The sequence below is a fragment of the Octopus sinensis genome, linkage group LG6 (assembly GCF_006345805.1).
Source record: "Octopus sinensis linkage group LG6, ASM634580v1, whole genome shotgun sequence".
Lineage (NCBI taxonomy): Eukaryota > Metazoa > Mollusca > Cephalopoda > Octopoda > Octopodidae > Octopus > Octopus sinensis.
Window position 1 is genome coordinate 10,472,259 of NC_043002.1, and position 16,917 is coordinate 10,489,175.

A 16,917-nucleotide genomic window follows, 5' to 3' on the forward strand; every position below is an offset into this window, starting at 1 on the left:
AAACGAACAATTGTATTTTAAACTATGAACCATGAACTCGCCATGAAGGTTTTGAAACCACCTGAAGAATGTCTCAAAGATGTGCTGACACGAAACGATCGTAGTGGTTCTTTATAATTGTTAAATTTTAATTTATATAAATTATTTTATGTATTGGCTTAAGTCTGTCTTTGTTTGATTTGCATAATAGTGGTTTTGTCTCTAATTTAATATTATATATATATATAATATATATATATATATATATATATAATAAGATGAGAATTCGGACAGAATCAGGCACTTGAAATGGTATGCACTAGGTAGGCTTGGGTAATCTCTGTGGTTCATATAGGATATTTCGGTTGTGTATACAGAGAAAGCCAACCCTATGAGTATTTCGCGCTTAGGGGCCTGGTCGAAATCACGAGTTACTCTGAATTATACGTTGTCGGTATACCGTAGGCTGTCCTACCATTCGTAAATTCCGTTGGTGTAGTATAACCAAATGAATAATAACAACAAACAACTCACCACAACTGTTTCTTACGTAACCTTTTAATAGAAGAGTGAGAGCATTACATTATTTTAAGGGCCGTAATCCTCAGATGAGAAGTAATGTTTTACAAAACAAAGGAACGTCTCAAGAAGACAGCCAGGATGTGGCTAGAGTCTGTTGAGGCCAACTATGAAATGGGAGAATGAGCATGTTGGCTATTTAGGTGTGTAATATGATATCTAAGGTCAGTGATCCGGGCAGGAAGGAGTCTGTCAGGCTAGATCATAAGTAGGCTGGGGTGGGATGTGGGCGATAATTTATAGTAGGCTTGGTGTAGTGGTGAGTAAGGAGAGATTATAAGACAATTAAGGATACGAGAAGAAAAGAACATAAATAGAGAGAAGGGAAAATAAAAAAACTAAAAGTAAAAGAAAAATGAAAAATACAAGCCAATCAGGTACAAAATCAGGGTCTAGGGATCACTAGCTAATGGTAAAAGACCAAAGGAGGGGGACAGAAATATAGGGGTATTCAATGGATAAAGGTTAGGTCTAGGAGGGTTGGGTTGGCTATTTTTAAGGAAATGAAGGTTCTAGTAAAGAATAGTTTCACTTATCGATAAAGAGTTTAATGAAGGAAGGGGTTTCGATACTCCTCAATCTAGGTACTATTATAGCTAGCCTGAATAAGAAGTACTTATCCACGGCCCGTAATAATATTAATACCCATAGCATCACTGCTCCCAATAAAAAAATTGTTGTTAGAAAAACAATAATAATAATGATATTAGTATTCCCCATCCTTACCGACAATCTTGAATTTAAGAATTGGTTTCAGCAAGATAGAAAAGCTTTAACGTTACTCTGAGAAATGCACATAAATCTAAGCTGATGAAATAAAACTCCTCTCTAACGTAAGAAATACTTTTATGTTCCTAAATGAAGTCTTCTCAGTTTACAGCAAAAGAGTTAACGATGAGCGAACAAACAGAGAAATGTGAATTGTTCAGTGTTTGCTGTTCTCTTTGTAAACGTTGATTATTTTCTAGGAAGTATTTCCAAAGAGAAAAATAGCTGAAAAATTATCAATGTAAAGAACAAAACTTTTCATGGAAAAAATAGTGGTAAAAAATATCTGGAAGACCCAAAAGTTTTCTCTCATATCTGTTTCCCAAGTTGCAGTTATGTTGCACTATGTACTGCAACACCAAGAGCAAGCTAGTAATGACAGTTGATGTATTTAATGACAACAACAGCAGTCACCCAAAATTCCGTGTATTGAGACTGAACTTGAATACATACGACTACGTAGCTAGCATCTTAATCGCATAGAGTAAGGTTTGCGCCTACATAAGATAAATCGCCATCAATTATTGGATCAGTTAGACGGCTCTATAGCGGAAGGGATGAAGACGAACAATTAGTGGATTGACAGTCATGGGAGATATGCAGGAATCGTAAGATACGTTTTGGTCTGATAACTTTAATTAAGCAACAATTCCAAGTACGCTGAAAGGAAACTTTTTTTTTTCTTATTGGAATACAAATTTCCATTAGGAATTTCAATCAATTTGAAATCTTCTAACACTGATTTCACCAAGAAAATGTTTAGCAATTGTTTGTAGTGTTGCCTTTCCTTTAAGGTAAACATCACTAATGTTTTTGTAATTACTTTCATTGCTAGGATAAATTCGTGATAGTTTAATGTTCTTTGGAAATTCAACTTTGGTGAAGGAACTTGGGAGTATTTAATGATATCATTAAATACAACCAGTGTCATCTAAAGTGCTCAGATGGGAACTAATATTCATTAAATTCGTTTTCTCTAGTAGAAACTGATGGAAAATAGCGTGTACTTTATTTCGTGATTATCGTATAAATCATCCTGAGAAACTTCATCAGTTTTTGATCCACATGGGAAATAAATAAGAGAAGCGTTAAACTGGTTTACAAACATTAAGATTCACTGGACCGGGCGCTTCTTACTGTCGAGACAGAGGAGCACTCCGTCGGTTATGGCGACGTCGGCCCCAGCTGATACGATCAAGGGAACAGCTTGCTCGTGAAATTAACGTGTAAGTGGCTGAGCGATCCACAAGCACGTGTACCCCTAACGTAGTTCTCGGGGAGATTCAGTGTGACACTGAGTGTGAAAAGGCCGGCCTTTTGAAATACAGGTACAACTCATTTTTGCCAGCTGAGTGGACTGGCGCAACGTGAAATCCAGTGTCTTACTCAGGGACACAACACGTCACCAGGAATTGAACTCACGTGTGGAGACACATTTCGAAACACTGGTGTCACCCCAGAATCATTTGAATACATACTCGTAGTAAAGAAGGAGCTGTTCTATTGTGATGAATACTATAGCGATTAGTAGTAGTCGGGTTCAAATCTGCCGGAATGTATTGAGCAGGAATATACAAGTCATCATTTCAGGTCTTCTTCTTGTTCACAGTATAAATAACGGTTTATTATGTTATTATCGGTCACAGACATCAGCATGGATCAGCGACTAAGTTTCTTTACTGAAATTACGAACAAGACCATTGGTTCTTGTTAGATTCATTGGTCCGGTGACATGTGGTTGAAGTGACACAACATGTCAAAACATCGGTAACCCAGAATCACTTGTACAGATTATTCGAATGTTAGGAAAATCTTTACGTGAATAAAAGAATAACTTTATAATAAGAATAACTTTATAACAAAATAATTTCTCGAAGCCAATTATGGCGACCATCATGGAAGAAACCTCATCGTTCGTAAATCCAATAATATTTCCAAGAGGAACATATCTTGTTTGCAAGTTAGAATAAATAGTTTTGAAAGATCAAAATTCATTCCATTTTCTAAGACTTCAGTATCTAACACAGCCTTTATAGCATTATGGATATTAGAATCACAGTTTCTCACAACTATAACTGCAACTTGGGAAACAGATATGAGAGAAAACTTCTGGGTCTTCCAAATATGTTTTACCACTATTTTTTCCATGAAAAGTTTTGTTCTTTACATTGATAATTTTTCAGCTATTTTTCTCTTTGGAAATACTTCCTAGAAAATAATCAACGTTTACAAAGAGAACAGCAAACACTGAACAATTCACATTTCTCTGTTTGTTCGCTCATCGTTAACTCTTTTGCTGTAAACTGAGAAGACTTCATTTAGGAACATAAAAGTATTTCTTACGTTAGAGAGGAGTTTTATTTCATCAGCTTAGATTTATGTGCATTTCTCAGAGTAACGTTAAAGCTTTTCTATCTTACTGAAACCAGTTCTTAAATTCGAGATTTCACAGCCATCGTTCCTTCAATAACTGCTCATGCTATTTCCATTTTATTGTATTTCGTTGCATTTCGTTAATATAGTGCGGAATAAAAGCAAATGTTACAATGTTATGATATTTGTAAGGATTGTGTGTTCGTATACAAGTATTATGCGTGGCAAACACAAATATAGAATTGCAAGGGTGATAGGCACAAAGATTCTAATGTAGTACAATATATTTATATCAACCTCGGCATTAAATTCCGACGGTATAGATCTATCAATTTCTTTACTATTTCTTTACTACCCACAAGGGGCTAAACACAGAGGGGGACAAACAAGGACAGACAAACGGATTAAGTCGATTACATCGACCCCAGTGCGTAACTGGTACTTAATTTATCGACCCCGAATGGATGAAAGGCAAAGTTGACCGCGGCGGAATTTGAACTCAGAAGGTAACGGCAGACGAAATACGGCTACGTATTTCGCCCGGCGTGCTAACGGTTCTGCTAGCTCGCCGCCTTAAATCTATCAATATGCCACTGAAATCGTACATCTGCTACATTCTGAAAAACACCAGCAGAATCTACAATTGTAATTGTCTTGTACAGACATTGTTTGAGGACCATAGTAGTAATAATGCCTTGATGTGACCACATCACGAATAAAGAATTTCTAACAAATGCCGGACTGAATAGCCTACAAGACACTATAGTCGTGTGATGGCGGAAGATGTTTGACCATTTACAAGGGAGTACCGTAACGTAACCGGAAACGTGTTCTGTAGGATGCACCTGTTGTATGTTCAGGCTTTTCCACTTGGTGTGACCCTCAGGCACCAGTCTGTCGACTGGTATAGTCAGGTAAAGTCGTGCTGTTACGTGGTGCGTTTTAATTTGCTGAGTTTCTTCCTTGTTCGTCGGTATTTGCGATGGCTGAAACGAAGGAACAGTATGCTTCCGGGAAATTCTGTTTTCTGCTACAGAAACCGGCAGCCGAAAGAATTGTCATGTTTCAAACAACTTACAAGGACGCTGCCATGAGCAAAGCAGATGTTTACAACTGGTTTTTCCGTTTTAAGAATCATCACTTGTTACTAGATGACTTACACCTCCCAAACGAATTAAAACATCATTAAAATTCATAAACTGATCTTGGACGACCGCCACTGAACAATTCGCGAATTTGTTGATATGAATGGTTTGTCCTGGAGCTCCTGTCAACGAATTTTGAGTGAGGAATTGCGAAAGAAAACTGCTGCATCAAAATTTGTGAAACGGTAGCTCACGGAAGGTCAAAAGTAGCGACGACTGAATACGTGTCGTGAACTGAACGAACCGTTGGAAGTTGATCCGGACCTTTTCTCGAAGATCATCTCTGGTGACGAAAGCTTGTGCCACGGAATTTGCAGATGTGAAGAGGTGAAGACAAAAACGACGGAGGCATTGAAAGGCATCACCTCGCAAGAGTAGAATCGTGCAAGACGCGCCTGGACCGACGGACTGCTTCAAATGGAGAATATTTTGAACGCTATAACATTGTAAACATATAAAACTAAGTGAATAAAAAATGTTGCAAAATTCTAGTTCCTTTTGGGTTCCCCTCTCGTACGACAAAAAAACTATGAAAGCCTATCTTGAGTGGAAATATGAGTCATCAAAGGTTTCCATTTTCCTGTAGAAGATTGCATTTCGTTATTATAGAGTAAACAGACTCAGTGCATCATTCTGGTTAATCGAAAAAAAACCTTTGAAAGATAGGAGATAGAAAAAGATATCTAAAACATAGCGATGTGAAAACTTTTGTTACGTAGTAATAGTCTTCGTAGTGTGTCAGACTCAACCCGTGTTAAAATTCACTTCTTACCGTCACCCTCCAATCTTTCTATACTTTCCTATTCTCACGTGTTTCGTTTACCTCTCATTCATATGCTACCGCTTACTTCATTTAATCACTGTTCTTTTATATATCGTACACTCTATTAGGTTGTTTCACATGAAATGTATTTGAAAGGTAACAATAAAATGTTTCAGAAGTGTTAGAGAACTGATTTATTTAATCAAAGTATGATCCATGTTCATTTACGATGTTTACCCAACGTTTCTCTATGTCATATATTCCGTCTTTAAAAAATATTTTCATCTTTTGCTGTGATAAACTGTCCGAATGCTTCAGTTACCTCTTCTTTATTTAAGAATGCTTTATTGCTTATGAAAAGCTCAAAACGCTTGAATAAGTGATGATCAGTAGGAGAGATATCAGGGGAATAGGGAGAATATTACAAAATCTTATAATTCAGGCTTTGCATGTTTTGGACCGTAGCTTGAGAAGTGTGAGGATGTGCATTGTCGTGAAGAAAAATCGGGCCATCTTTCTTCACTAGTCCGGGTTGTTTCTTTTCCAAATTCTCATGCATACGATGTGGCAATACGATGTGGCTGTTACCGTTTTCCCTTATTGCAAAAATGAATAATGAATAAATTCTTTCGCAGACCACCATACAATGGCCAATAACTTTCTAGGGTGCAATGGTGGGTTTGAGATGTGTTTTGTTGACTCTCCTGCATCTAATCACCGTCCTGTCCTCCTGCTGTTGTCAAAGAGTATTCATTTCTCATCACAAGTTATGATTTGATTCAAAATTTGTCTTTTTCCAGTCGAGAAAGCAATAAGGAGCACACTTCAGGGCGTCTGCTTTTTTAATCTCGTTCAGTTGACGTGGAACAATCCTACCTGCTTGCTTCACTTTTTCAATTTTTAAAGGTATCCAAAATAAGTTATGCGAGATGTTTGGAGTTCTGATGAAATTTTTCGAACTTTTGTTCTCGGATTTTATTCAACCAAAACATTTAATCCATCAAGCCGCATAACTAATTTTGGCATACCCCTTGGTGTATTTTCAAGTCTATCATTTCCTGAACGAGAGCTTTGGAACCACGTCTGAACAGTTCTGATATCAACAAAACCATTACCAAAGGCCCGCTTGATATTTCGTAGAGGATCTGCGGCAGAGTGACCAGTTTGTACTCATACGAGAAAATCACTCAACATAGTTTGGTTGTTATCATTTTCATAAGGTCTGCGGATACGAATTTTGTATTCCAATATTGTTGGGAAAGAAAAAGAGTCAAGATTAAATGCAAGGCATACATAATCGAGATTTTTAATGACTGAAATAACAAGTAATTAAAAATGCGACATTTCCTGTGAAACAGCCTAATATATAACTTACGTTCCCTCATAACAGCTGCCTCTCCCGTTGACTCCCACTCTGGTAAGATACTGCATTCAGTAGTTTCAATACGAAAATTAGTATACTAATGCAAACGAAGTATTAACACACACACACACACACACACATCTATAGTTATCTATCTATCTCTCTTTCTTTCTTTCTCTCTCTCTCCCCCTCTCTCTTTCTCTCTTTCTCTCTCTCTCCTCTCTCTCTCTATATATATATATATATATATACATATATATATATATATAAAAATACAGTGTACATTTAAACACATAAGAGATGACCATAATAGGACATCTGACTCACTATAAAGAGCAGTTAAAACTCCAAGCCACTAACAGTTGCAATTCTGAAAGGGAATGAAAAATAAAAAAACATTTACCCTATTTTATTATATATATATATATATATATATATATATATTATATTAATTAGAGATAAAACCACTATTAGGCAAATCATACAATGAAAAACTTAAGCCAATACATAAGATTAATTAATTTATATTATTTTAAATATATATCAAAATTATTAAAAAAAGATAATGAGTATAACACTACGATCGTTTCATGGCTGTCCAATTCGTAATAATTCGAGTTACAGTCAATATATATACAGAGAGAGAGAAGAGAGAGGGAAAGAGAGTGAGAGAGAGCGAGAGAGAGAGAGAGAGAGAGAGAGAGAGAGAGAGAGAGAGAGGGAGAGGCAATATATGCGGATAAACAGATTAAATATATTAAAAATAACAGCTTGGGTATGAAATACAAAATATGTGTATATGTAAACTTGCAAAACGATGGAAAGCAAAGAGTGAAGACTTACAGAATATGAATACTTAACTATAAATATACAGATATTTATATCAACAGGACCAACTTACACAGAGTACAAACGACACAGAAAAATAAAAGGGGAAGAAGTAAGGTGATATACGTCCAACAGCTGTTTCAGGTGGCTCGGAGATCCGTCATAATGTCGGTAGATGCAGTATATCGCAATATGCAGGCCGTAATGGAAACCATCAACGTAGGATAAATCGAGCCTCTGTCATCAGGGTAGAAAGGGTCTAATGTTTCTGAACATGAGGCAGAGAAGTTCAAAGGTGGAATGATAATTATGACGGAACTGCGATAAATGATAGATCGTAGATTCCGCATTATTTTCAAAATATAAGCCTAGTAACTCAAGAGCGTTTTGGAAACCTGAGTCCTGGAATGGATCCAGCTTTGGCAGCTCTGCGTCGAACATCCATAGCAGTGGTTCCTAAACCTTATTTAAAGGAGTTTTCCCACGAACACCTTTATATATGATTACCCTTATATATATATATGTATATATATACGTTTAAATATTTGTTGTGCAAGATTTTTGATGTGAAATCGTGTGTTGAAACAGATATTGTTGTATTTAGGAAGGGTCATTTTGTCAGTTTAGCCAATAAATATATATTTGGTGTTACTTTGCTTCAGCGTTATTTATTTTTTACATTAATCCTAATGTTATTTCAGCCAGAGTTCTTTCGTTACACTCCTGTGACCGCATCAAAATGGCTGACGGTTAGTAAGGAGAGACACACAAATAAGAAAGAAGAAACTAAACTGGCAAAATGACCATTCCTAAATACAACAATATATATATATATATATATATATATATATGTGTGTGTGTGTGTGTGTGTGTGTGTGTGTGTGTGTGTGTGTGTGTGTGTGTGTATGTATGTATGTATGTATCTATCAATCTATTTCTCTCTCTCTCTCTCTCTATATCTATATATATATATATATATATGTGTGTGTGTGTGTGTGTGTGTGTGTGTGTGTGTGAATCGTTGGCTATTTCTTTTCCTCTGTCTTCTTTTTTGCTGAAATTTCCTGTCTCTTGTTCCTTAAGAAGAGCTTTGCTTGAAACAATTAAAGACCGTCGTTGAAAAATAACCATGTAAAACCACTCGAAAACTGGCAAAGGAACTTCAACTTAGTCAGAAAACTGTCTGCATCCCTTTGCATGCGATCGCAAAATCGAAAAAGCTCGACAACTGGGTACCACACGATTCGAATGAAAATCAGAAAATGCGCAGATATGAAATTTGCTCGTCGCTTTTTCTCCGTAACCAGACCGATCCGTTTCTCGACCGTATTGTAACTTCCGATGAAACGTGGATTCTGTATAATGATAAAAAAAAAAACCTTCCTCCCAGTGGTCGGGAAGCAAAATGAAGTACCGAAAATCTTCTCTACATCCAATTTCTTCAAAAAAGAAGGTTATGGTAGCTGTTTGATGGTGTACTGCTGGACTCATCCACTATAACTTCTTAAAACAAAAAAACATCAGTGCAGAAACATGAAATTGCCAACATGAACGAGAAGCTGCAACTGTTCTGTCGCAGACCGGTCAACAGAAGAGGACCAATCATTGTTCATGAAAATACTCGACGTTTCGCTAATGACGCTCCAGAGTTGAGGGAACTTGACGCTGAGGTTTTTATCCCCACCTAGCTTATTCCCCAGACCTTTTTCCTACCGACTACCACTTTTTTGAGCACCTTGATGGTTTCCTGTGAGAGAAGGAGTTCAAAATTCAAACCGATGATGAAAGTGCGTTCAAAGAGTTCATCAGCGCCAGAACTCCAGATTTTTATGTTACCGGAATAAATAAACTTATAACTCGTTGTCGAAAATGTGTTGATTGTAATGGTACCTACTTTGATGAATAAAATTTCCGCATTGTTGGAATATACTGTGAAGAATTTCATGTTTCAAAACGTTGCTTACTTTTTACTCAGCCTGATATATGTGTGTGTATGTGAATATGTATATTTGTGTGTATGTATGTGTGTATGTATATATACATATGTATATGTTGCGTGTATGTGTATGTTTATCTGTGTGTATGCATATGAGTGTGCGTATATACACATCTATATATATATATATATATATATATTATATATATGTGTGTGTGTGTGTGTGTGTGTGGTGTGTGTGTGGTGTGTGTGTGTGTGTGTGTATGTATGTATGTATGTATCTATCAATCTATTTCTCTCTCTCTCTCTCTCTCTATATATATATATATATATATATGTGTGTGTGTGTGTGTGTGTGTGTGTGAATCGTTGGCTATTTCTTTTCCTCTGTCTTCTTTTTTGCTGAAATTTCCTGTCTCTTGTTCCTTAAGAAGAGCTTTGCTTGAAACAATTAAAGACCGTCGTTGAAAAATAACCATGTAAAACCACTCGAAAACTGGCAAAGGAACTTCAACTTAGTCAGAAAACTGTCTGCATCCCTTTGCATGCGATCGCAAAATCGAAAAAGCTCGACAACTGGGTACCACACGATTCGAATGAAAATCAGAAAATGCGCAGATATGAAATTTGCTCGTCGCTTTTTCTCCGTAACCAGACCGATCCGTTTCTCGACCGTATTGTAACTTCCGATGAAACGTGGATTCTGTATAATGATAAAAAAAAAACCTTCCTCCCAGTGGTCGGGAAGCAAAATGAAGTACCGAAAATCTTCTCTACATCCAATTTCTTCAAAAAAGAAGGTTATGGTAGCTGTTTGATGGTGTACTGCTGGACTCATCCACTATAACTTCTTAAAACAAAAAAACATCAGTGCAGAAACATGAAATTGAACATGAACGAGAAGCTGGCAACTGTTCTGTCGCAGACCGGTCAACAGAAGAGGACCAATCATTGTTCATGAAAATACTCGACGTTTCGCTAATGACGCTCCAGAGTTGAGGGAACTTGACGCTGAGGTTTTTATCCCCACCTAGCTTATTCCCCAGACCTTTTTCCTACCGACTACCACTTTTTGAGCACCTTGATGGTTTCCTGTGAGAGAAGGAGTTCAAAATTCAAACCGATGATGAAAGTGCGTTCAAAGAGTTCATCAGCGCCAGAACTCCAGATTTTTATGTTACCGGAATAAATAAACTTATAACTCGTTGTCGAAAATGTGTTGATTGTAATGGTACCTACTTTGATGAATAAAATTCGCATTGTTGGAATATACTGTGAAGAATTTCATGTTTCAAAACGTTGCTTACTTTTTACTCAGCCTGATATATGTGTGTGTATGTGAATATGTATATTTGTGTGTATGTATGTGTGTATGTATATATACATATGTATATGTTGCGTGTATGTGTATGTTTATCTGTGTGTATGCATATGAGTGTGCGTATATACACATCTATATATATATATATATATATATATATATATATATATAGATGTTATGTGTTTATGTGTGTATGTATGTGTGTATATTCGTATACGTGTATGTGCATGGATATATGTGCATGCCTGCGCGCGTGGGTATGTGTGGATAGATGAATCTGTATGCACGGAGATGTATATATGTACATGTGTGTATATTCATGTATGTATGGGTGAATAATTGCTTATATATATATATATATATATATATTATATAATATATATATATATATATAGATGTGTATGTGTGTATGTATGTGTGTATATTCGTATACGTGTATGTGCATGGATATATGTGCATGCCTGCGCGCGTGGGAGTATGTGTGGATAGATGAATCTGTATGCACGGAGATGTATATATATGTACATGTGTGTATATTCATGTATGTATGGGTGAATAATTGCTTATATATATATATATATATATATATATATATATATATATATATATATATTACAATATATATATATTATGTTTATATATGTATATATATATGTACATATATATGTAAGTATGTATAAGTGTATATTTGTTTATATATATATTTACATATTCATATGCAATATATGGAAGTGAGGCATGGGTTTACCGTAGGCAGGTAAAGCAATTGGAACGATTTCATCAAAACTGGCTGAGAAAAATGTTGTGTATAAACTGGGAAAAGGCCATTATTAATGCGGAGGTGCTTGAGAGGAGTGGCAGTAGAAGTCTAGAGTCAATGATTTTGCAAAGACGTTTAAAAGTGTAGGGACATTTGGTAAGGATGACTAATGAGTGACTGCCCAAGCAGCTATTGTATGGTAAGCGGGAAGATGGGAGGAGACCAGTGCAAAGGCCTAAATTAAGGTTTAAGGATTGCCTTAAAATGCGCTAATACAGACACGAATTGTAGCTGGTAATTGGGAGAAGGAGGCACAAGACCGTGATGGATGGAGGGAGGGAGGAAGATAGTGCATGATGGTTGTTCAAGGATTGAGAGGGAGAGAGTGAAGTAGGAGAGAATTAGGAGGGGGCTTAGAAGGGAAACCTGTGGAAAGTGAGAGAGTGTTACTTTTTATGTTTTTGGTTTGTAGGCGGAGGATTTTGAGTCGTGCAGGCCTGGTGAGTCATCAAAATTCTCATAGAAATCGACCCATGATAAACAATGATGTGGCTATTAAAATTCATAGCAGAGCGTGTGTAAAATGTGGAAGAGTGTGCCTCTTAGTTGGAGGTCTATAAAAAGCGTACATATGGTGGCACCTGTTTCCCCTGCCACCCTTACGGCAGGGATACAACATTTCACCTCTCTCACATTTCCCTGCCTTCTCTTCTCACTCACTTTCCCTCCTCTTTTCACTTCACTGTGTCCCTGTCATTTTTTCTCGTCCCTCCTTAATTCTTCTATCCCTTTGCCTCTATCTCCTGTGGATTGCTCAGTCACTTGTACGTTTATTTCCTGAGCAGGCTGTTCCGTTGATCGTATGAGCTGGGATCTTCGTCGTCGTAACCGACGGAGTGACCCTATATATATATAATATATATATAATATATATATATATATATATATATATTATATATATATATATATATATATATGTATACGCTAGCAGGCAACAAGTATATACTAGTCTATGCACACAGATTTATATATTTGAATGATGGACCATATGAGCATCAGAGAATGTACTTTTGTAAATGTATTTGAAGATACAGTTGTGAGAGAGTGCGGGAATCTTTATAGATCTATCGAAATTACCACTTCACTTTAATCTCAATATGAAATTAACAACTGGTTATTTATCTGATCTGACTGTTTCCCCGGGCTTCAATCGTTTTTATCTCTCTCAGATCTCTTTCGCTTAACGCATAAAGTTACGCATAAATTTCAATATTTGTCTCAATACGAAGGTAATAACTGGTTATTTATCTGATCGCACTGCTTCCCTAGACCTCTTTCGTTTTTATTTCTCTCAGATCTCTTTCGCTTAACGCTTAAATTTTTACATCACTGCATCGCTAAAATATCCGACCCATCTATTCAAACTTACTTCAAAATATGAAATGCTGAACATTCATAATCTTTGCAAGTTTCTTGTAAATCTAAAACTATTTAATGTAGTTTTTTTCTCGCCTTTTTCTTTTGCCTCTTTTACTTCTTTCATTCATTGGATTGTGGCCATGCTGGAGCGCCACTATGAAGGGTTTTATCGATCAAATGGAGCCCAGTACTTATTTTTTCTAATCCTGGTACTTATATTATCGATCTTTTGCTAAACTACTAAGGGACGAGATCGTACGTAGGCCAACACTAACTGTCAAGCGGTAGTCGGGGATAAGCACAAGGGACGCCCACATAGACACGCGTGTATTCTTAAAAGTTCCTGGCTTTAATGTCGTCGCAAATGGCCTTGGTGGAGGCCCAACGTTCCGAGTACTTTTACAGGGCTTAGAAAACTGAACGACCGCTGCTATAAGTGTGTGAAACTGAGAGGGGAATATTTTGGATAAAATCATAATTAACGGATCCTCCTGTATTTTATTTTACTCAAAGCCAGGAAATTTTCAGCATCCCCTCGTATATATACATGCTATACACATACACGCACAAACAAGCGCCCACACGAACACACACATATACACGCATCTATCTATTTATCTATCTATCTATCTATCTATCTATCTATCTATCTATCTATCTATCTATCTATCTATCTATCTATCTATCTATCTATATACATATATACAAGAGAAGAAAATGGATATAATAACAATGGGAAACTCATGGTTTACACTGGCATGTCTTTAATTAAAGACATGCCTAAATTAAAGCCAGCGTAAACCATGAGTCTCCCATTGTTATTATATCCATTTTCTTCTCCTATATAACCTAAACTCCGGTTCACCAACAGAACCACTTGCTACCGTACAATCTTTCAGAAAACTGTACCTACCTAGCTAATAGCCAGGAGTGACTCTGGATTTAATTATCCCTTAGAGGTATTAAAGTCCTCTAACTTGATACCTAGATATATATAAAATTGAGGTTTATATATATATATGTATATATATATATATAATATATATATATATATATATATAGATATTATATAATATATATATATAATATATATATATATATATACATATAATACCTATATATATACAACCAATACTATTGATATGAGACAAAACCATTGTGAGTCATCCGTCGATATCGACTATTTGTTTTGCCTATCTCATCATCATATTTGATTCAGGCGTAACTAGTCGCACGCAGATTCCTTTCTCTTTGAGTGTTTCAGTCCCTTAACCTTTATATCTCAGCAAAGCCTTTATATTTCAAAAGTGCTTGAACCTCTGCAAGACAAGCTATCTGGGATTGATGTTACGCTACATACTCCACGATTTTTTCCGTTATGAATCTTTCCTTTATCGGTAAGCACTGGTCTTGAGCCAGTCTAAAACTAATTCCTGGCTTTAATTTGCATGCAGCAGAATTCTCACTCTTTCAAGAAATTATAATACATTCTTCCAGTTTTCGCCTTTCTTCTTAACACCTTATATTATTAATCAAATCAGGGCACTTCTCCATTGACGCAAATTCATCACCAAAAACAAATTATTCTATCATTAATCAAATATCTTTAGACTTGGTTCAATCTCTCTTATTACCAATCACCCTTTATTAACATTTAAAGTACATTCTATTCCTTTCTGACATAATTTCTCAAGGCCTATCTTTGATCTATACCTGTTGTGCATTTCGCATGAGCTTCTCTAGACTTTTACAATTACTATTAAAGTAAACACATTATTGTATCTAATGTACATTATTGTCTCTACTCTGCTATTTCATAACCTCAATTTTTGTATTGGTCATATACGACGTGTCTTCAGCCATTACCAAAAAAATAAAAATCAAAGAAAAGAAAAGCTGATTCTGTATTTGCCCCCCTTTCTAGCATAAATAAGTTTAACATCAAGAAAACGTCATCGTAGGTGCAAGAGAGGCTCTGTGGTAAGAAGTCTGCTTCCTAACCAATGGTTCCAGATCCAGCCATACACGTGACAAATGTCGTCTGGGCAAATGTCGTCTGGGTAAATGTCGTCTGGGCAAATGTCGTCTGCTATAGCCTCTGGCCGACCAAACCTTTGCGTGTGAAAATAGAAGGCATAGACTGAATGAAGTCTAACGTATGTATATCTCCTCTTAATTTCAGCTCCCTTCACGACAATGTAACCTTCATTTGACTAAGGTATCTTCGGCCTGATGAGCTTCTAGTGGAGTACTCCTCTTTGAGAAATTACTACTTCTGTGGTTCTGTTAGCAACGAAACATATGTAACTTGGTTTTCATGTGCGCCATTCCCTAAATTTGGATTTTTATTCTCACACATAGCAACCCCAGTTGCTAACCGTGAGTTGTAAAATAACTTTTTTCAGCTTATCAAACTCCGATATTTTTTTCGTTTATTTATTTCAGCCATTTGATTGCCGTCATGCTGGAGCACTGCTTTAAGTCGAACAAATCCACCCCAGGACTTATTTTTTTGGAAGCCTAGTATTTATTCTATCGATAACTTTTGCCGAACCGCTGGGTTTCGGGGACATAAACACACCAACATGAAGTGATACTGGGAGTACAAACACAGACACACAATCACGTACAAATACATACATACACACACTCACACGCACGCACACACCACGCACACACACACACACACACACACCACACACACACACACACACACACACACACACCACACCACACCTATATATATATATATATGTATATATATATATATATATATATATACGATGGGCTTCTTTCAGTTTCCGTCTACCAAGTCCACAAACAAGGTTTAGCAGAAGACACTTGCCGAAGGTGCCACGCAGTGGGACTGAACCGGAACCATGTGGTTGGTACGCAAACTACTTATCAGACAGCCACTCCTGCGTTTGGGAAAATTGACAATCTTCTACTCCAATAAAACACTCTCTGTTCCTAAAAGTTCTTATATCTTCTACAGACTGCTCGAAGTGTTTACTCACATTCTACACCTGGAACCTTAGATCTTATTTTTGCATATATCATTATATATATATATATATATATATATATAGATATATATATATATATATATATATATATATAAGATAAGAACTGAGTTCTATTCGTTCAACAAAAATTCTTCAAGACAGCGTCCCAGCATGGCCGCAGTTTAATGACTGAAACAGGTAAAAGTTAAAAGATTGAGGTGAATATTTTTAGCTCAGTTATATTGCAGTGTCAGCATCCCTGTTTTCTTTAATATATGATATTCTCATGAATCTATGGTCAAGATGTGTTTTATATATTTTCTAATGTAACTATTAATTGCGTAAGTAATACGAGAACAGTTTCATGAGATTTAAGAAGTTTGAAGTGTGGAAGAAACTTATGCTTTGGAGTTATATGGCTTTTAGTGACGACCGGTGAAAATGAGAAAGGAGAGCGAATAATTTATCTGGTAAAAACTAGAAGTAAATGAGAATTTAATATGTCGGAGATTTAGATTGTGAAGGATAAGGACCGAAAATGTTTGACGTAGTAACAAGAGTAGACAAAGTAATAGAGCTAGCTCTCAACTAATGGATTATCTTATAAAGTCATTCACTTCTTTGCAATGGTATTTGAATGAACACGAAAGATATTCTTATCGAAACATATTTTTATCG